Source organism: Grampus griseus (assembly GCF_964374135.1).
Source record: "Grampus griseus genome assembly, chromosome: X".
Taxonomy (NCBI): Eukaryota; Metazoa; Chordata; class Mammalia; order Artiodactyla; family Delphinidae; genus Grampus; species Grampus griseus.
In genome coordinates, this window is record NC_138999.1 from 71,702,709 (window position 1) to 71,726,816 (window position 24,108).

The window sequence follows — 24,108 nt, forward strand, 5'->3', positions numbered from 1 at the left end:
AGGGAAAAATCTACAACCAAGATTACTCTACCCAGCAAGGATCTCATTCAGATTTGACGGAGAAATTAAAATATTTACAGACAAGAAAAACTAAGTGAATTCAGCACCAGCAAACCAACTTTACAACAAATGCTAAAGGAACTTCTCTAGGCAGGAAACATAAGAGAAGGAAAATACCTATGATTACAAACCCAACACAATTAAGAAAATGTTAATAGGAACACACATATCGATAATTGCCTTAAATGTAAATGGAATAAATGCTCCAACCAAAATAAATAGACTGGCTGAATGGATACAAAAACCAGACCCAGGGCTATTCTGGTGGCACAGTGGTTGGGAGTCTGCCTGCCAATGCAGGGGATACGGGTTTGAGCCCTGGTCCGGGATGATCCCACATGGCATGGAACAACTAGTCCCATGGGCCACAACGTCTGAGCCTGCAAGCCACAGCTACTGATCTTGTGTGCCGCAGCTATTGATACCCATGCACTGTGACAGGAGAGGCCACCACAATGAGAAGCCCACACTCCACAATGGAGACCCAGTGCAGGCAAAAATAAATAAAATTAAAAAAGAGGGGGTGCTGGGAAGATGGCGGAAGAGTAAGAGGTGGAGATCAACTTCCTCCCCACAGATACACCAGAAATGCATCTACACGTGGAGCAACTCCTACAGAACACCTACTGAATGCTGGCAGAAGACCTCAGACATCCCAAAAGGCAAGAAACTCCCCACGTACCTGGGTAGGGCAAAAGAAAAAAAGAAAAAACAGAGACAAAAGAATAGGGACGGCACCTGCAGCAGTGGGAGGGAGCTGTGAAGGAGGAAAAGTTTCCACACACTAGGAAGCCCCTTCATAGGCGGAGACTGCGGGAGGCAGAGGGGGGAGCTTCGGAGCCGCAGAGGAGCACAGCAACAGGGGTGTAGAGGGCAAAGCGGGGAGATTCCCGCACAGAGGATCGGTGCTGACCAGCACTCACCAGCCCGAGAGGCTTGTCTGCTCATCCGCCGGAGTGGGCGGGGCTGCGAGCTGAGGCTTGGATTTCGGTCGGAGCGCAGGGAGAGGACTGGGTTTGGTGGCTTGAACATAGCCTGAAGGGGTTAGTGCACCACGGCTAGCCAGGAGGGAGTCCAGGGAAAAGTCTGCACCTGCCGAAGAGGCAAGAGACTTTTTCTTCCCTCTTTGTTTCCTGGTGCGTGAGGAGAGGGGTTTAGGAGCGCTGCTTAAAGGAACTCCAGAGACGCGCACGAGCCGTGGCTAAAAGCGTGGACCCCAGGGCCGGGCGCGAGCCGCGGCTAAAAGCGCAGATCCCAGAGACGGGTGTGAGCCGCGGCTAAAAGAATGGACCCCAGAGACAGGCGGGAGAAGCTAAGGCTGCTGCTGCCACCACCAAGGGACCTGTGTGCGAGCACAAGTCACTATCCACACCCCTCTTCCGGGGAGCCTGTGCAGCCTGCCATTGCCAGGTTCCCGGGATCCAGGGACAACTTCCCAGGGAGAACGCAGGGTGGGCCTCAGGCTGGTGCAATGTCACACTGGCCTCTGCCGCCGCAGGCCCACCCCGCATGCCGTGCGCCTCCCTCTCCCCGGCCTGAGTGCGCCAGAGCCGCCGAATCAGCGACTCCTTTAACCCCATCCTGTCTGAGCAAAAAACAGACGCCTTCCAGCGACCTACACGCAGAGGAAGGGCCAAATCCAAAGCTGAGCCCCTGTGAACTATGAGAACAAAGAAGAGAAAGGGAAACTTCTCCCAGCAGCCTCAGAAACAGCGGATTAAAGCTCCACAATCAACTTGATGTACCCTGGATCTGTGGAATACATAAATAGACAACGAATCTTCCCAAATTGAGGAGGTAGACTTCGAGAGCAAGATCTATAATTTTTCCCCCTTTCCTCTTTTTGTGAATGTGTATGTGTATGCTTCTGTGTGAGATCTTGTCTGTATAGCTTGGCTTCCAACATTTGTCCTAGGGTTCTATCCGTCCATTGTTTTTTTTTAATTTTTTTTCTTAATAATTAATTTTAATAACTTTATTATACTTTATCTTCTTTCTTTCTTCTTTCTTTCTTTCTTTCTTTCTTTCTTTCTTTCTTTCTTTCTTTCTTTCTTTCTTTCTTTCTTTCTTTCTTTCCTTCCTTCCTTCCTTCCTTCCTTCCTTCCTTCCTTCCTTCCTTCCTTCCCTCCTTTAGACCATGAATCATCCCAAATTGAGGAGGTGGACTTTGAGAGCAAGATTTATGATTTTTTCCCCTTTACCTCTTTTTGTGAGGGTGTATATGTATGCTTCTGTGTAAGACTTTGTCTGTATAGCTTTGCTTCCAACATTTGTCCTAAGGTTCTATCTGTCCCTTTTTTCCCCTAAATAATTATTTTTTAATTCAATAACTTTATTATACTTTATTTTATTTTACCGTATCTTCTTTCTTTCTGTCTTTTTTCCTTCCTTCCCTCCTTCTTTCCTTCCTCCCTCCCTCCCTCCTTTCTTTCCTTCTTCTTTCTTTCTTCCTTCCTTCCTTCCTTCCTTCCCTCGTTCCTTCCTTCCTTCCTTCCCTCCTTTCTGTCTTTCTTTCCCCATAATTCTACTAATTCTCTCTACTTTTTCTCCCTTTTATTCTGAGCCATGTAGATGAAAGGCTCTTGGTGCTCCAGCCAGGAATCAGGGCTCTGCCTCTGAGGTGGGAGAGCCAACTTCAGGACACTGGTCCACAAGACACCTCCCAGCTCCATATAATATCAAATGACGAAAATATCCCAGAGACCTCCATCTTAACACCAGCACCCAGCTTCACTCAACGATGAGCAAGCTATGGTGCTGGACAACCTATGCCAAACAACAAGGAAAATAGGAACACAACACCATCCATTAGCAGAGAGGCTGCCTAAAATCATAATAAGTCCACAGACAACCCAAAACACACCACCAGACGTGGACCTGCCCACAAGACAGACAAGATCCAGGCTCTTCCACCACAGCACAGGCACTAGCCCCCTCCACCAGGAAGCCTACAGAACCCACTGAACCAACCTTAGCCACTGGAGACAGACATCAAAAACAACGGGAACTACAAACCTGCAGCCTGCGGAAAGAAGACCGCAAACACAGTAAGATAAGCAAAATGAGAAGACAGAAAATCACACAGCAGATGAAGGAGCAAGATAAAAATGCATCAGACCTAACAAATGAAGAGGAAATAGGCAGGCTACCTGAAAAAGAATTCAGAATAATGATAGTAAGGATGATCCAAACTCTTGGAAATAGAATGGACAAAATGCAAGAAACATTTAACAAGGGCCTAGAAGAAATAAAGATGAAACAAGCAATGATGAACAGCACAATAAATGAAATTAAAAGTACTCTAGATGGGATCAATAGCAGAATAACTGAGGCAGAAGAATGGATAAGTGACCTGGAAGATAAAATAGTGGAAATAACTACTGGAGAGCAGAATAAAGAAAAACGAATGAAAAGAAGTGAGGACAGCCTCAGAGACCTCTGGGACAACATTAAATGCACCAACATTCGAATTATAGGGGTTCCAGAAGAAGAAGAGAAAAAGAGAGGGACTGAGAAAATATTTGAAGAGATTATAGTTGAACATTTCCCTAATATGGGAAAGGAAATAGTTACTCAAGTCCAGGAAGTGCAGAGAGTCCCATACAGGATAAATCCAAGGAGAAACACACCAAAACACATATTAATCACACTATTAAAAATTAAATACAGAGAAAAAAAAATTAAAAGCACCAAGGGGGCTTCCCTGGTGGTACAGTGGTTGAGAGACAACTTGCTGACGCAGGAGACACAGGTTCATTCCCTGGACCAGGAAAATCCCACATGCCACGGAGCGGCTGTGCCTGTGAGCCATGGTCGCTGAGCCTGCGTGTCCAGAGCCTGTGCTTTGCAATGGGAGAGGCCAAAACAGTGAGAGGCCCGCGTACCGCAAAAAAAAAAAGAAGCACCAAGGGAAAAATAACAAAAAAGTGAATCCCCATAAGTTTAACAGCTGATCTTTCAGCACAAAAACTGCAAGCCAGAAGGAAGTGACAGGACATATTTAAAGTGATGACAGGGAAAAATCTACAACCAAGATTACTCTACCCAGCAAGGATCTCATTCAGATTTGACGGAGAAATTAAAATATTTACAGACAAGAAAAACTAAGTGAATTCAGCACCAGCAAACCAACTTTACAACAAATGCTAAAGGAACTTCTCTAGGCAGGAAACATAAGAGAAGGAAAATACCTATGATTACAAACCCAACACAATTAAGAAAATGTTAATAGGAACACACATATCGATAATTGCCTTAAATGTAAATGGAATAAATGCTCCAACCAAAATAAATAGACTGGCTGAATGGATACAAAAACCAGACCCAGGGCTATTCTGGTGGCACAGTGGTTGGGAGTCTGCCTGCCAATGCAGGGGATACGGGTTTGAGCCCTGGTCCGGGATGATCCCACATGGCATGGAACAACTAGTCCCATGGGCCACAACGTCTGAGCCTGCAAGCCACAGCTACTGATCTTGTGTGCCGCAGCTATTGATACCCATGCACTGTGACAGGAGAGGCCACCACAATGAGAAGCCTACACTCCACAATGGAGACCCAGTGCAGGCAAAAATAAATAAAATTAAAAAAGAGGGGGTGCTGGGAAGATGGCGGAAGAGTAAGAGGTGGAGATCAACTTCCTCCCCACAGATACACCAGAAATGCATCTACACGTGGAGCAACTCCTACAGAACACCTACTGAATGCTGGCAGAAGACCTCAGACATCCCAAAAGGCAAGAAACTCCCCACGTACCTGGGTAGGGCAAAAGAAAAAAAGAAAAAACAGAGACAAAAGAATAGGGACGGCACCTGCAGCAGTGGGAGGGAGCTGTGAAGGAGGAAAAGTTTCCACACACTAGGAAGCCCCTTCATAGGCGGAGACTGCGGGAGGCAGAGGGGGGAGCTTCGGAGCCGCAGAGGAGCACAGCAACAGGGGTGTAGAGGGCAAAGCGGGGAGATTCCCGCACAGAGGATCGGTGCTGACCAGCACTCACCAGCCCGAGAGGCTTGTCTGCTCATCCGCCGGAGTGGGCGGGGCTGCGAGCTGAGGCTTGGATTTCGGTCGGAGCGCAGGGAGAGGACTGGGTTTGGTGGCTTGAACATAGCCTGAAGGGGTTAGTGCACCACGGCTAGCCAGGAGGGAGTCCAGGGAAAAGTCTGCACCTGCCGAAGAGGCAAGAGACTTTTTCTTCCCTCTTTGTTTCCTGGTGCGTGAGGAGAGGGGTTTAGGAGCGCTGCTTAAAGGAACTCCAGAGACGCGCACGAGCCGTGGCTAAAAGCGTGGACCCCAGGGCCGGGCGCGAGCCGCGGCTAAAAGCGCAGATCCCAGAGACGGGTGTGAGCCGCGGCTAAAAGAATGGACCCCAGAGACAGGCGGGAGAAGCTAAGGCTGCTGCTGCCACCACCAAGGGACCTGTGTGCGAGCACAAGTCACTATCCACACCCCTCTTCCGGGGAGCCTGTGCAGCCTGCCATTGCCAGGTTCCCGGGATCCAGGGACAACTTCCCAGGGAGAACGCAGGGTGGGCCTCAGGCTGGTGCAATGTCACACTGGCCTCTGCCGCCGCAGGCCCACCCCGCATGCCGTGCGCCTCCCTCTCCCCGGCCTGAGTGCGCCAGAGCCGCCGAATCAGCGACTCCTTTAACCCCATCCTGTCTGAGCAAAAAACAGACGCCTTCCAGCGACCTACACGCAGAGGAAGGGCCAAATCCAAAGCTGAGCCCCTGTGAACTATGAGAACAAAGAAGAGAAAGGGAAACTTCTCCCAGCAGCCTCAGAAACAGCGGATTAAAGCTCCACAATCAACTTGATGTACCCTGGATCTGTGGAATACATAAATAGACAACGAATCTTCCCAAATTGAGGAGGTAGACTTCGAGAGCAAGATCTATAATTTTTCCCCCTTTCCTCTTTTTGTGAATGTGTATGTGTATGCTTCTGTGTGAGATCTTGTCTGTATAGCTTGGCTTCCAACATTTGTCCTAGGGTTCTATCCGTCCATTGTTTTTTTTTAATTTTTTTTCTTAATAATTAATTTTAATAACTTTATTATACTTTATCTTCTTTCTTTCTTCTTTCTTTCTTTCTTTCTTTCTTTCTTTCTTTCTTTCTTTCTTTCTTTCTTTCTTTCTTTCCTTCCTTCCTTCCTTCCTTCCTTCCTTCCTTCCTTCCTTCCTTCCTTCCCTCCTTTAGACCATGAATCATCCCAAATTGAGGAGGTGGACTTTGAGAGCAAGATTTATGATTTTTTCCCCTTTACCTCTTTTTGTGAGGGTGTATATGTATGCTTCTGTGTAAGACTTTGTCTGTATAGCTTTGCTTCCAACATTTGTCCTAAGGTTCTATCTGTCCCTTTTTTCCCCTAAATAATTATTTTTTAATTCAATAACTTTATTATACTTTATTTTATTTTACCGTATCTTCTTTCTTTCTGTCTTTTTTCCTTCCTTCCCTCCTTCTTTCCTTCCTCCCTCCCTCCCTCCTTTCTTTCCTTCTTCTTTCTTTCTTCCTTCCTTCCTTCCTTCCTTCCCTCGTTCCTTCCTTCCTTCCTTCCCTCCTTTCTGTCTTTCTTTCCCCATAATTCTACTAATTCTCTCTACTTTTTCTCCCTTTTATTCTGAGCCATGTAGATGAAAGGCTCTTGGTGCTCCAGCCAGGAATCAGGGCTCTGCCTCTGAGGTGGGAGAGCCAACTTCAGGACACTGGTCCACAAGACACCTCCCAGCTCCATATAATATCAAATGACGAAAATATCCAGAGACCTCCATCTTAACACCAGCACCCAGCTTCACTCAACGATGAGCAAGCTATGGTGCTGGACAACCTATGCCAAACAACAAGGAAAATAGGAACACAACACCATCCATTAGCAGAGAGGCTGCCTAAAATCATAATAAGTCCACAGACAACCCAAAACACACCACCAGACGTGGACCTGCCCACAAGACAGACAAGATCCAGGCTCTTCCACCACAGCACAGGCACTAGCCCCCTCCACCAGGAAGCCTACAGAACCCACTGAACCAACCTTAGCCACTGGAGACAGACATCAAAAACAACGGGAACTACAAACCTGCAGCCTGCGGAAAGAAGACCGCAAACACAGTAAGATAAGCAAAATGAGAAGACAGAAAATCACACAGCAGATGAAGGAGCAAGATAAAAATGCATCAGACCTAACAAATGAAGAGGAAATAGGCAGGCTACCTGAAAAAGAATTCAGAATAATGATAGTAAGGATGATCCAAACTCTTGGAAATAGAATGGACAAAATGCAAGAAACATTTAACAAGGGCCTAGAAGAAATAAAGATGAAACAAGCAATGATGAACAGCACAATAAATGAAATTAAAAGTACTCTAGATGGGATCAATAGCAGAATAACTGAGGCAGAAGAATGGATAAGTGACCTGGAAGATAAAATAGTGGAAATAACTACTGGAGAGCAGAATAAAGAAAAACGAATGAAAAGAAGTGAGGACAGCCTCAGAGACCTCTGGGACAACATTAAATGCACCAACATTCGAATTATAGGGGTTCCAGAAGAAGAAGAGAAAAAGAGAGGGACTGAGAAAATATTTGAAGAGATTATAGTTGAACATTTCCCTAATATGGGAAAGGAAATAGTTACTCAAGTCCAGGAAGTGCAGAGAGTCCCATACAGGATAAATCCAAGGAGAAACACACCAAAACACATATTAATCACACTATTAAAAATTAAATACAGAGAAAAAAAAATTAAAAGCACCAAGGGGGCTTCCCTGGTGGTACAGTGGTTGAGAGACAACTTGCTGACGCAGGAGACACAGGTTCATTCCCTGGACCAGGAAAATCCCACATGCCACGGAGCGGCTGTGCCTGTGAGCCATGGTCGCTGAGCCTGCGTGTCCAGAGCCTGTGCTTTGCAATGGGAGAGGCCAAAACAGTGAGAGGCCCGCGTACCGCAAAAAAAAAAAGAAGCACCAAGGGAAAAATAACAAAAAAGTGAATCCCCATAAGTTTAACAGCTGATCTTTCAGCACAAAAACTGCAAGCCAGAAGGAAGTGACAGGACATATTTAAAGTGATGACAGGGAAAAATCTACAACCAAGATTACTCTACCCAGCAAGGATCTCATTCAGATTTGACGGAGAAATTAAAATATTTACAGACAAGAAAAACTAAGTGAATTCAGCACCAGCAAACCAACTTTACAACAAATGCTAAAGGAACTTCTCTAGGCAGGAAACATAAGAGAAGGAAAATACCTATGATTACAAACCCAACACAATTAAGAAAATGTTAATAGGAACACACATATCGATAATTGCCTTAAATGTAAATGGAATAAATGCTCCAACCAAAATAAATAGACTGGCTGAATGGATACAAAAACCAGACCCAGGGCTATTCTGGTGGCACAGTGGTTGGGAGTCTGCCTGCCAATGCAGGGGATACGGGTTTGAGCCCTGGTCCGGGATGATCCCACATGGCATGGAACAACTAGTCCCATGGGCCACAACGTCTGAGCCTGCAAGCCACAGCTACTGATCTTGTGTGCCGCAGCTATTGATACCCATGCACTGTGACAGGAGAGGCCACCACAATGAGAAGCCCACACTCCACAATGGAGACCCAGTGCAGGCAAAAATAAATAAAATTAAAAAAGAGGGGGTGCTGGGAAGATGGCGGAAGAGTAAGAGGTGGAGATCAACTTCCTCCCCACAGATACACCAGAAATGCATCTACACGTGGAGCAACTCCTACAGAACACCTACTGAATGCTGGCAGAAGACCTCAGACATCCCAAAAGGCAAGAAACTCCCCACGTACCTGGGTAGGGCAAAAGAAAAAAAGAAAAAACAGAGACAAAAGAATAGGGACGGCACCTGCAGCAGTGGGAGGGAGCTGTGAAGGAGGAAAAGTTTCCACACACTAGGAAGCCCCTTCATAGGCGGAGACTGCGGGAGGCAGAGGGGGGAGCTTCGGAGCCGCAGAGGAGCACAGCAACAGGGGTGTAGAGGGCAAAGCGGGGAGATTCCCGCACAGAGGATCGGTGCTGACCAGCACTCACCAGCCCGAGAGGCTTGTCTGCTCATCCGCCGGAGTGGGCGGGGCTGCGAGCTGAGGCTTGGATTTCGGTCGGAGCGCAGGGAGAGGACTGGGTTTGGTGGCTTGAACATAGCCTGAAGGGGTTAGTGCACCACGGCTAGCCAGGAGGGAGTCCAGGGAAAAGTCTGCACCTGCCGAAGAGGCAAGAGACTTTTTCTTCCCTCTTTGTTTCCTGGTGCGTGAGGAGAGGGGTTTAGGAGCGCTGCTTAAAGGAACTCCAGAGACGCGCACGAGCCGTGGCTAAAAGCGTGGACCCCAGGGCCGGGCGCGAGCCGCGGCTAAAAGCGCAGATCCCAGAGACGGGTGTGAGCCGCGGCTAAAAGAATGGACCCCAGAGACAGGCGGGAGAAGCTAAGGCTGCTGCTGCCACCACCAAGGGACCTGTGTGCGAGCACAAGTCACTATCCACACCCCTCTTCCGGGGAGCCTGTGCAGCCTGCCATTGCCAGGTTCCCGGGATCCAGGGACAACTTCCCAGGGAGAACGCAGGGTGGGCCTCAGGCTGGTGCAATGTCACACTGGCCTCTGCCGCCGCAGGCCCACCCCGCATGCCGTGCGCCTCCCTCTCCCCGGCCTGAGTGCGCCAGAGCCGCCGAATCAGCGACTCCTTTAACCCCATCCTGTCTGAGCAAAAAACAGACGCCTTCCAGCGACCTACACGCAGAGGAAGGGCCAAATCCAAAGCTGAGCCCCTGTGAACTATGAGAACAAAGAAGAGAAAGGGAAACTTCTCCCAGCAGCCTCAGAAACAGCGGATTAAAGCTCCACAATCAACTTGATGTACCCTGGATCTGTGGAATACATAAATAGACAACGAATCTTCCCAAATTGAGGAGGTAGACTTCGAGAGCAAGATCTATAATTTTTCCCCCTTTCCTCTTTTTGTGAATGTGTATGTGTATGCTTCTGTGTGAGATCTTGTCTGTATAGCTTGGCTTCCAACATTTGTCCTAGGGTTCTATCCGTCCATTGTTTTTTTTTAATTTTTTTTCTTAATAATTAATTTTAATAACTTTATTATACTTTATCTTCTTTCTTTCTTCTTTCTTTCTTTCTTTCTTTCTTTCTTTCTTTCTTTCCTTCCTTCCTTCCTTCCTTCCTTCCTTCCTTCCTTCCTTCCTTCCTTCCCTCCTTTAGACCATGAATCATCCCAAATTGAGGAGGTGGACTTTGAGAGCAAGATTTATGATTTTTTCCCCTTTACCTCTTTTTGTGAGGGTGTATATGTATGCTTCTGTGTAAGACTTTGTCTGTATAGCTTTGCTTCCAACATTTGTCCTAAGGTTCTATCTGTCCCTTTTTTTCCCCTAAATAATTATTTTTTAATTCAATAACTTTATTATACTTTATTTTATTTTACCGTATCTTCTTTCTTTCTGTCTTTTTTCCTTCCTTCCCTCCTTCTTTCCTTCCTCCCTCCCTCCCTCCTTTCTTTCCTTCTTCTTTCTTTCTTCCTTCCTTCCTTCCTTCCTTCCCTCGTTCCTTCCTTCCTTCCTTCCCTCCTTTCTGTCTTTCTTTCCCCATAATTCTACTAATTCTCTCTACTTTTTCTCCCTTTTATTCTGAGCCATGTAGATGAAAGGCTCTTGGTGCTCCAGCCAGGAATCAGGGCTCTGCCTCTGAGGTGGGAGAGCCAACTTCAGGACACTGGTCCACAAGACACCTCCCAGCTCCATATAATATCAAATGACGAAAATATCCCAGAGACCTCCATCTTAACACCAGCACCCAGCTTCACTCAACGATGAGCAAGCTATGGTGCTGGACAACCTATGCCAAACAACAAGGAAAATAGGAACACAACACCATCCATTAGCAGAGAGGCTGCCTAAAATCATAATAAGTCCACAGACAACCCAAAACACACCACCAGACGTGGACCTGCCCACAAGACAGACAAGATCCAGGCTCTTCCACCACAGCACAGGCACTAGCCCCCTCCACCAGGAAGCCTACAGAACCCACTGAACCAACCTTAGCCACTGGAGACAGACATCAAAAACAACGGGAACTACAAACCTGCAGCCTGCGGAAAGAAGACCGCAAACACAGTAAGATAAGCAAAATGAGAAGACAGAAAATCACACAGCAGATGAAGGAGCAAGATAAAAATGCATCAGACCTAACAAATGAAGAGGAAATAGGCAGGCTACCTGAAAAAGAATTCAGAATAATGATAGTAAGGATGATCCAAACTCTTGGAAATAGAATGGACAAAATGCAAGAAACATTTAACAAGGGCCTAGAAGAAATAAAGATGAAACAAGCAATGATGAACAGCACAATAAATGAAATTAAAAGTACTCTAGATGGGATCAATAGCAGAATAACTGAGGCAGAAGAATGGATAAGTGACCTGGAAGATAAAATAGTGGAAATAACTACTGCAGAGCAGAATAAAGAAAAACGAATGAAAAGAAGTGAGGACAGCCTCAGAGACCTCTGGGACAACATTAAATGCACCAACATTCGAATTATAGGGGTTCCAGAAGAAGAAGAGAAAAAGAAAGGGACTGAGAAAATATTTGAAGAGATTATAGTTGAAAACTTCCCTAATATGGGAAAGAAAATAGTTAATCAAGTCCAGGAAGCACAGAGAGTCCCATACAGGATAAATCCATGGAGAAATACTCCAAGACACATAGTAATCAAACTGTCAAAAATTAAATACAGAGAAAATATATTAAAAGCAGCAAGGGAAAAGCAACAAATAACACACAAGGGAATCCCCATAAGGTTAACAGCTGACCTCTCAGCAGAAACCCTGTAAGCCAGAAAGGAGTGGCAGGACATACTGAAAGTGATGAAGGAGAAAAACCTGCAACCAATATTACTCTACCCACCAAGGATCTCATTCAGATTTGATGGAGAAATTAAAACATTTACAGACAAGCAAAAGCTGAGAGAGTTCATCACTACCAAACCAGCTTTACAACAAATGCTAAAGGAACTTCTCTAGACAAGAAACAAAAGAGAAGGAAAAAATGTATAATAACGAACTCAAAACAATTTAGAAAATGGGAATAGGAACATACATATCGATAATTACTTTAAATATAAATGGACTAAATGCTCCCACCAAAAGACACAGATTGCCTGAATGAATACAAAAACAAGACCCTTAAATATGCTCTCTACAAGACATCAACTTCAGACCTAGAGACACATACAGACTGAAAGTAAGGGGATGGAAAAAGATGTTCCATGCAAATGGAAACCAAAAGAAAGCTGGAGTAGCAATTCTCATATCAGACAAAATAGACTTTAAATTAAAGACTATTAGAAGAGACAAAGAAGGACACTACATAATGATCAAGGGATTGATCCAAGAAGAAGATATAACAATTGTAAATATTTATGCACCCAACATAGGAGCACCCCAACACATAAGGCAAATACTAACAGCCATAAAAGGGAAAATCAACAGTAACACATTCATAGTAGGGGACTTTAACACCCCACTTTCACCAATGGACAGATCACCCAAAATGAAAATAAATAAGGAAACACCAGCTTTAAATGATACATTAAACAAGATGGACTTAATTGATATTTATAGGACACTCCATCCAAAAACAACAGAATACACATTTTTCTCAAGTGCTCAAGGAACATTCTCCAGGATAGATCATATATTGGGTCACAAATCAAGCCTTGGTAACATAAGAAAATTGAAATTGTATCAAGTATCTTTTATGACCACAACACCATGAGACTAGATATCAATTACAGGAAAAGATCTGTAAAGAATACAAACACATGGAGGCTAAACAATACACTACTTAATAACGAAGTGATCACTGAAGAAATCAAAAAAATACCTAGAACCAAATGACAATGGAGACACAGCGACCCAAGACCTATGGGATGCAGCAAAAGCAGTTCTAAGGGGGAAGTTTATAGCAATACAAGCCCACCTTAAGAAGCAGGAAACATCTCAAATAAAAAATCTAACCTTGCACCTCAAGCAATTAGAAAAAGAAGAACAAAAAACCTCAAAGCTAGCAGAAGGAAAGAAATCATAAAGATCAGATCAGAAATAAATGAAAAAGAAATGAAGGAAACAATAGCAAAGATCAATAAAACTACAAGTTGGTTCTTTGAGAAGATAAAAAAATAGATAAACCATTAGCCAGACTCATCAAGAAAAAAAGGGAGAAGACTCAAATCAATAGAATTGGAAATGAAAAAGGAGAGGTAACAACTGACACTGCAGAAATAAAAGAGATCATGAGAGATTACTACCAGCAACTCTATGCCAATAAAATGGACAATCTGGAAGAAATGGACAAATTCTTAGAAATGCACAACCTGCCAAGACTGAATCAGGAAGAAACAGACAATATGAACAGACCAATCACAAGCACTGAAATTGAAACTGTGATTACAATTCTTCCAACAAACAAAAGCTCAGGACCAGATGGCTTCACAGGCGAATTCAATCAATCATTTAGAAAAGAGCTAACACCTATCCTTCTCAAACTCTTCCAAAATATAGCAGAGGTAGGAACACTCCCAAATTTCTTCCACGAGGCCACCATCACCTTGACACCAAAACCAGACAAGGATGTCACAAAGAAAGAAAACTACAGGCCAACATCACTGATGAACATAGATGCAAAAATAATCAACAAAATATTGGAAACAGAATCCAACAGCACATTAAAAGGATCATACACCATGATCAAGTGGGGTTTATTCCAGGAATGCAAGGATTCTTCAATATATGCAAATCTATCAATGTGATAAACCATATTAAAAAATTGAAGGAGAAAAACCATATGATCATCTCAATAGATGCAGAGAAAGCTTTCAACAAAATTCAACACCCATTTATGATAAAAACCCTGCAGAAAGTAGGCATAGAGGGAACTTTCCTCAACATAATAAAGGCCATATATGACAAGACCACAGCCAACATCATCCTCAATGGCGAAAAACTGAAAGCATTTCCACTAAGATCAGGAATAAGAAAAGGTTGCCCACTCTCACCACTCTCATTCAACATAGTTTTGGAAGTTTTAGCCACAGCAATCAGAGAAGAAAAGGAAATAAAAGGAATCCAAATTGGAAAAGAAGAAGTAATGCTGTCACTGTTTGCAGATGACATGATACTATACATAGAGAATCCTAAATATGCTACAGGAAAACTATTAGAGCTACTCAATTAATTTGGTAAAGTAGCAGTATACAAAATTAATGCACAGAAATCTCTGCCATTCCTATATACTAATGATGAAAAACCTGAAAATGAAATCAAGAAAATACTCCCATTTACCATTGTAACAAAAAGAAGAAAATATCTAGGAATAAACCTACCTAAGGAGACAAAAGACATGTATGCAGAAAATTATAAGACACTGATGAAAGAAATTAAAGATGATACAAATAGATGGAGAGATATACCATGATCGTGGATTGGAAGAATCAACATTGTGAAAATGACTCTACTACCCAAAGCAATCTATAGATTCAATGCAATCCCTATCAAACTACCACTGGCATTTTTCACAGAACTAGAACAAAAATTTCACAATTTGTATGGAAACACAAAAGACCCCGAATAGCCAAAGCAATCTTGAGAACGAAAATGGAACTGGAGGAATCAGGCTCCCTGACTTCAGACTATACTACAAAGCTACAGTAATCAAGACAGTATGGTACTGGCACAAAACCAGAAATATAGGTCAATGGAACAGGATAGAAAGCCCAGAAATAAACCCACACTGATATGGACACCTAATCCTTGATAAAGGTGGCAGGAATGTACAGTGGAGAAAGGACAGCCTCTTCAATAACTGGTGCTGGGAAAACTGTACAGGTACATGTAAAAGTATGAGATTAGATCACTCCCTAACACCGTACACAAAAATAAGCTCAAACTGGATTAAAGACCTAAATGTAAGGCCAGAAACTATCAAACTCTTAGAGGAAAACATGGGAAGAACACTCTATGACATAAATCACAGCAAGATCCTTTCTGACCCACCTCCTAGAGAAATGGTAATAAAAACAAAAATAAACAAATGGGACCTAATGAAACTTCAAAGCTTTTGCACAGCAAAGGAAACCATAAACAAGACCAAAAGACAACCCTCAGAATGAGAGAAAATATTTGCAAATGAAGCAACTGACAAAGGATTAATCTCCAAAATTTACAAGCAGCTCATGCAGCTCAATAACAAAAAAAAAACAAACAACCCAATCCAAAAATGGGCAGAAGACCTAAATAGACATTTCTCCAAAGAAGATATACAGTCTGCCAACAAACACATGAAAGAATGCTCAACATCATTAATTATTAGATAAATGCAAATCAAAACTACAATGAGATATCATCTCACATCAGTCAGAATGGCCATCCTCAAAAACTCTAGAAACAATAAATGCTGGAGAGGGTGTGGAGAAAAGGGAACACTCTTGCACTGCTGGTGGGAATGTGATTTGGTTTAGCCACTACGGAGAACAGTGTGGAGGTTCCTTAAAAAGCTGCAAATAGAACTACCATATGACCCAGCAATCCCACTACTGGGCATATACCCTGAGAAAACCATAATTGAAAAAGAGTCATGTACCAAAATGTTCATTGCAGCTCTATTTACAATAACCCGGAGATGGAAACAACCTAAGTTCCCATCATCGGATAAATGGATAAAGAAGTAGTTGCACATATATACAATGAAATATTACTCAGCCATAAAAAGAAAGTAAATTGAGCTATTTGTAATGAGGTGGATAGACCTAGAGTCTGTCATACAGAGTGAAGTAAGTCAGAAAGAAAAAGACAAATACCGTATGCTAACATATATATATAATTAAAGGAAAAAATGTCATGAGGAACCTAGGGGTAAGACAGGAATAAAGACACAGACCTACTGGAGAATGGACTTGAGGATGTGGGGAGGGGGAAGTGTGAGCTGTGACAGGGCGAGAGAGAGGCATGTACATATATACACTAACAAACGTAAGGTAGATAGCTAGTGGGAAGCAGCCGCATGGCACAGGCATATCGGCTTGGTGCTTTGTGACCACCTGGAAGGGTGGGATAGGGAGGGTGGGAGGGAGGGAGACACAAGAGGGAAGGGATATGGGAACATATGTATATGTATAACTGATTCACTTTGTTATAAAGCAGAAACTAGGACACCATCGTAAAGCAATCATACCCCAATAAAGATGTTAAAAAATATAAAAAAAAAGAAAAAAAGAAGAAAAAACACTTCTACCATTTGAAATAAAACACAAAAAAACAAAAGAAAATGACCCGTATATATGCTGTCTACAAGAGACCCACTTAAGACCTACAGATACGTATAGACTGATAATGAGAGGATGGGAAAGCATACTCCATGCAAGTGGAAATCCAAAGAAGGCTGGAGAGACAATTCTCATATAGGGCAAAATAGAGTTTAAAATAAAAATGATTACAAGAGACAGAGAAGGACACTACATAATGATCAAGGGATCAATCCAAAAGGAAGATATAACAATTGTAAATATTTATGCACCCAACATAACACTGCAATAGATAAGGCAAATGCTAACGGCGATAAAAGGGGAAATTGACAGTAACACAGTAATAGTAGGGGTTTTTAACACGTCACTTTCACCAATCGACAGATCATCCAAAATGTAAAAAAGTAAGGAAACACAAACTTTAACCGAAACATTAAAAAAGATGCACTTGATTTATATTCATAGGGCATTCCATCCAAAAACAATGGACTACACTTTCTTCTCAAGTGCTCATGGAACATTCTGCAAGATAGATCATACCCTGGGCCATAAATCAAGCATTGGTAAATTGAAGAAAATTGAAGTCGTATCAAGTATCTTCTCTGAAAACAATGCTATGAGACTAGATATCAATTAAGGGAAAAAATTCTAAAAAAATAAAAACATATGGAGGCTAAACAATACACTACTTAAGAACCAAAAGAACACTGAAAAAAAAAAAAACAAAGAGGTAATCAAAAACTACCTAGAAAACCATGACAATGAAAACAAGATGCCCCAAAACCTATGGAATGCAGCAAAAACAGTTCTAAGAAGGAAGTTTATAGCAATACACTCCTACCTTTAGAACGAAGAAACATCTAAAATAAACGACGTAATCTTACAACTAAAGCAATTAGAGAAAGAAGAGCAAAAAACCCCAAAGTTACTAGAAGGAAAGAAATCATAAAGATCAGATCAGAAATAAATGAAAAAGAAATGAAGGGAACAATAGCAAAGATCAATAAAACTAAAAGCTGGTTTTTGAGAAGATAAACAAAATTGATAAACCATTAGCCAGACTCATCAAGAAAAAAAGGGAAAAGACTCAAATCAATGGAATTAGAAATGAAAACGGAAAAGTAACAACTGACACTGCAGAAATACAACGGATCATAAGAAATTACTACAAGCAAATCTATTCCAATAAAATGGACAACCTGGAAAAAACGGACAAATTCTTAGAAAAGCACAACCTTCCGAGACTGAATCAGGAAGAAATAGAAAATGTAAACAGACCAATCTCAAGCACTGAAATTGAGACTGTGATTAAAAACCTTCCAACAAACAGAAGCCAGGACCAGATGGCTTCACAGGCGAATTCCATCAAACATTAAGAGAAGGGCTAACACCTATCCTTCTGAAGCTCTTTCAAAATATAGCAGAGGGAGGGACACTCCCAAACTCAATCTACAAAGCCACTATCACCCTGATACCAAAACCAGACAGATGTCACAAAGAAAGAAAACTTCAGGCCAATACCACTGATGAACACAGATGCAAGCATCCTCAACAAAGTACTAGCAAACAGAATCCAGCAGCACATTAAAACGATCATACAACATGCTCAGGTGGCGTTTATCCCAGAAATGCAAGGATTCTTCAATACCCGCAAATCAATCAATGTGATACATCTTATTAACAAATTGAAGGAGAAAAATCATATGATCAGTTCAATAGATGCAGAAAAACTTTTGAAAAAATTCAACACCCATTTATGATAAAAGCCCTCCAGGAAGTAGACATAGAGGGAACTTACTTCAACATAATAGAGGCCATATATGACAAACCCACAACCAACATCGTTCTCAGTGGTGAAAAACTGAAAGCATTTCCACTAAGATCAGGAACAAGACAAGGTTGCCCACTCTCACCACTATTATTCAACAAAGTTTTGGAAGTTTTAACCACAACAGTCAGAGAAGAATAAGAAATAAAAGGAATCCAATTCAGAAAAAAAGAAGTAAACCTGTCACTGCTTGCAGATGACATGATACTATACATAAAAAACCCTAAAGACTCTACCAAAAAACTTCTAGAGCTAATCAATGAATTTGGTAAATTTTCAGGATGCAAAATTAATGCAGAGAAATTTCTTGTATTCCTACACACTAATGATGAAAAATCAGAAAGAGAAATTAAGAAAACAGTCCCATTTATCATTGATACAAAAAAAATAAAATACCTGGGAAGAAACCAAGCAAAGGAGACAAAAGACCTGTATGCAGAAAACTAGAAGACACTGATGAAAGAAATTAAAGATGATACAAACCGATGGAGAGATATACCATGTTCTTGGATTGGAATAATCCACAATGTGAAAATATCTATATTACCCAAAGCAATCTACAGATTCAATGCAATCCCTATCAAATTACCAATGGTATTTTTCACAGAACTAGAACAAAAAATTTCACAATTTGTATGGAAACATAAAAGACCCTGAAGAGCCAAAGCAATCTTGAGAAATTAAAACAGATCTGGTGGAATCAAGCTCCCGGACTTCAGAGTATACAACAAATGTACAGTAATCAAGACAGTATGATACTGGCACAAAGACAGAAATATAGGTCAATGGAATAGGATATAAAGCCCAGAGATAAACCCACACACAGGTGGCAAGAATATATAATGGAGAAAAGACAGCCTCTTCAATAAGTGGTGCTGGGAAAACTGGACAGCTACATCTAAAAGAATGAAATTAGAACACTCCGCTAAACCATGCACAAAAATAAACTCAAAATGGATTAATGAGCTAAATGTAAGTCCTGGCACTATAAAACCCTTAGAGGAAAACATGGGAAGAACACTCTATAACATAAATCACAGCAATATCCTTTTTGACCCACCTCCTAGAAAAATGGAAGTAAAAACAAAAATAAACAAAAGGGACCTAATGAAGCATAAAAGCTTTTGCACAGCAAAGGAAACCATAAAGAAGATCAAAAGACGACCCTCAGAATGGGAGAAAATATTCACAAATGAAGCAACTGACAAAGGACTATCTCCAAAATTTACAAGCAGCTCATGCAGCTCAATATCAAAAAAATCTAACAACACAATCCAAAAATGGACAGAAGACCTAAATAGACATTTCTCTAAAGAAGTTATACAGATTGCCAACAAACACATGAAAGAATTTTCAACATCACTAATCGTTAGAGAAACGAAATCAAAAGTAGAATGAGGTATCAACTCACACCAGTTTGAATGTCCATCCTCTAAAAATCTATAAACAATAAATGCTGGAGCGGGTGTGGAGAAAAGGGAACCCTCTTGCACTGTTTGTTGGAATGTAAATTGATACAGCCACTCTGGAGAAGATTATGGAGGTTTCTTAGAATACTTAATATAGAACTACCATATTACCCAGCAATCCTACTACTGGGCATATCCCTTGAGATAACCATAATTCCAAAATTGTCATGTATGACAATATTCATTGCAGCTTTATTTATAATAACCAGGACATGGAAGCAACCTAAGTGTTCATCAACAGATGAATGGATAAAGAAGATGTGGCACATATATACAATGGACTATTAGTCAGCCAGAAAAAGAAATGAAATTGAGTTATTTGTAGTGAGGTGGATGGACTTAGAGTCTGTCATACAGATTGAAGTAAGTCAGAGAGAGAAAAACAAATACCGTATGCTAAAATATATATAGTGAATTCAAAAAAAATTGGTTATGGATATCCTAGGGGCAAGACAGGGATAAAGACACAGACATAGGGAATGGATTTGAGGATACGGGAAGGGGGAAGTGTAAGCTGGGACAAAGTGAGAGTGGCATGGACTTATATATACTACCAAATGTAAGATAGATAGTTAGTGATAAGCAGCCGCATAGCACAGGGAGATCAGTTCAGTGCTTTGTGAACACCTAGAGGGGTGGTATAGGGATGGTGGGAGGGAGACACAAGAGGGAGGAGATATGGGGATATATGTATATGTATAGCTGATTCACTTTGTTATAAAGCAGAAACTAACACACCGTTTTAAAACAATTATACTCCAAGAAAGATATTAAAAAAAAAATCAATAGAATTTTCTAACAGAAAAAATAAATAAATAAAATAAAATAGTTATAGCCTAAGTTTTACATTTTAGGGTTATATTTTAGTCAGGTTAAATGATTTAGTGTCAAGAGGATATAGAATTTTGATTCCGTTGTGCCTTTGGAATGAGCATTTCTAAGGTATAAATCAAATATAATCCCGATTAAGTACTGAATACATTCTTAGATTTGTAATGCTATCAAGGGAAGGCCCTTGAAGAATTTGGGATTTACTTCTAAAAATAAGCAAGCAAGGTATTTGATTTATTTACCAATATGTTTTATTCATCTTTATTAAACATTCCTTTACTCCGTTCCTTTACCTCATTTCTTCATTTAATTCGGTTGAACATTGTCCAGTATTTTCAAAAGTTTATATAGCATTTTCAGTTTTTTTAATTAGTGTGAGAAATCTGGTGGACCTGTGAAGAGAACCTCATTGAGAAATGAGTACATTGAAAGTGTGGTAGATGGTGGCATAACAGCAGTCATTTGCAGGGCCTACTCCTAGTTATATCATGATGTTTGCCTTTGGTAATAATGTCCCTTTTGACCACTCAGATGCCCTGAACTCTCATGCTCTCCCCTAGCTGTTCAAACTCCACACTGGTTCATTTGGAACTCAGGATTCAAATCTTGCTGCTTAGGATAGTTTTCAAAACCACCTTTTGACCCAACATTTCTCAGGATTAAAAAAAAGAAAAGTTTTAAAGATATAAAGAACAGGCTTCTGCAAGGTTTTTGGTTTTTTTTTAATCAGATTCAATTGAATAACTTTGGAAATGGTAGAAGGGTCATTCCTAGCTTGCTTTAAAGGAAGAAACCACCACATTTTAGTCTCTAGCCCTGCTTTTCACTTCACCTGAGCACACTGTAAATATTTCACACTTTAATACAGCTTTTTCTTAAGTGAAGAAACAAAACATTATATTCTTAACTTCTAGCAATAATGAGGTGCCAAATTGAGAAAACAGCAAGGCTTAATCCTGGGGAGTAACCTTATACCACCCATTTAGGTGATGTAGGGCTTAGCATTCAAATAACCAAAAGAGCTGTGTTTAAAATACTAGCCATTACTCCGGTAGACCTCCAAAGAAGAAAAGCATTGTTCTAATTGAAGATAAATTATTAATGATTATTTTTTTGTGAGTCGCTGTATTTCAAACAAGTGATGCAGATATTCTCAAGAGATTGTACTTTGTGTATCAAAGAGCAGATCTTTTCTGTGGTCATCCAACTTATAGCAGACAGTTTGCACCTGATAATTTGGTTTGTTCATTTAATTGTGGGTAATGTTATCTATCTCCAGTTTCACTAATTTGAAATTGATTTCTGGTAAGATTTTTTGTCATTATATATTTGTCCTGTCATTTCTTTATCCCTCTCCATTATACAGCACCATTACATCATATACTCCCCTCTTTAAGTTAAACCAGAATAAAGAAGAAAATGTTTAATGTAAAGCATTGGTGTAGCTGCATATCAGTTGGCTGTACTTTTAATGGGGGAAAACTTTAGAATGGTGAATTCTGTGAGTATTTACCAGGCTAGAGAGCAGAGTTCTCCCCAAACCTAGTCAATCAAACATTAATTTACTGAGCACCAACTTGTGTGTCCAACACTTAATAGTGACATAGGGAATATAAGACATGTAAGTCATGGTCTTTCTTCTCAAAAGACCACACAATACAGTTGTAGAGAGAAGTATAACAGACTTCAGCCAATTGGAAAGCACTATACCCCAAATTAGGAATAATGATGATCTTTTCTGTTGATCTAATTTAGCTCTGAGTTGAGTAGTTGTCAGATGAATATTGAAAATCAAGTTTTTTAAATATATACTTCACCATTAAACGTTTAGCAGAACTAAGTCACCACTCTCACGAAACCAAACTTATCTAAAAAACTCAGAACTAGAAAACTCAGTTTTCTCTCCATTGTCTAAAACACTTTGAATTCATAGATAAGAGAAAGTATAAAGTTAAAACTATCACGAAGCCTACTTATATTGTTTCCTCTCTAATAAATTTGATGACTATATAATAGTGATTTAGAAGAAAGAGTAGTAACTTATTAAATTGATAGTATGGACACTGTCTTCTTCTGATACTGAGTAGAAATTACATAATTTACAAAGAGCTTTCACACATAGTATCTCATTTCACCTTCACAATATTCAATTAAGGTTGTTTGTATAATCCTCATTTAGTTGATTTAATAGATAGTTCAGAAAGACTGCGATTTTCTCTTGCTCACACTGTTATAAACTTCCAGAACAGATGCTTGAACTAAGGTCTTTCAAATCTGATCCCCATTATTCTTCCAAATATACCATAACTACCACTTTCAAAATGTAGATGCTAGAGTAAATGCCATTAAGACATAGATAATTTAGGTTTCCAAGTGAAAGTCTCTTAAGATCAAATAAAAAAAGAAGGCCTCAAATTAATGAGTATGAAATTTTGTCATACCTTGTAGAGGAAATGAGATAAAAGATTTGTTTAATTTTTTGTTTTGTATTTTAGAAAAGCAAACTGTACGAAAAAGACTTTCATCTTTTAAAGAGACTTTTTATTTAAATGTAATGCCCATACAGGAAATGGCTCACTAATAAGTACATAGCTGATGAATTTTCATGAAATATATATACCTGTGCAATCCCAAATCAGATCCTGAAATAGAACAATACCAGCAACCAAGAAACCACTCTAACACCATCTTCCAGTCACTACCTCCCGTGGAAGAGTAATTATTATCCTGATTGCTAATGCTTCAGATTGGTTTTGCCTGTTTTTGAACTTTATATAAGTGGAATCATGCAACTCAGGAATAAATTAAAGTTCTCAAATTAGAAAATAGTGCAGGGTTTCACTTTTTAAATTGTGGCCCTAATTATTGTATGGTATTATGAACAGTGAAACTCATTAGGATAAAAGAACAATGTGAAAAATGTTATTTTCCGTTATTAGTTTGCACCCATTCTCTAATAATATGTAATGTGCCTTCCTGGTGATCAAATACAATAACCTGCACTTTACATTTTATGGAAAAACAATTTCTCCCTATTTGTATCCCATCCTTAGCGGCGAGCAAGAGGCTTGTTCAATGATCCCAGTCTCTTTTGCAGTATTTAAAAAGATAAATTATAACTAATTTTTGTGGAAAATGAAAAATTCTACAGTTTTTAATTTAACATAATTATTCACCAATCCACTTAAATTTTCTAGCCATCTGAAAATTAAGCTACTACTTTTCCTGAAATGGAAAATGTGATTACAATGTGATGTTGATTTCTCAAACAGGTTTTTGAAATTAAACCAAAAATAGGTTCCATGAGAGATTTCTGCTTATTCAACATAGTTCCTTTGCCATTTACAAGGATAAATGACTGTGAAATTTTCATTTATCTACATCTTAGATAAAAGGGAATGGGGAAACATTGGTCTACTTTCAAGATACTAGAGTTGGATTATGATTCAATTATACACAAATTCATCAAATATAATGATAAAATCAGAACTAATTTTCTTTAGAGAAAACATCAGAATAAATGTATATAGAAAATTTATGGCATCAAATAGGAAGTGGTAATGAGATAGAGATGTAGAATAATACTGCCT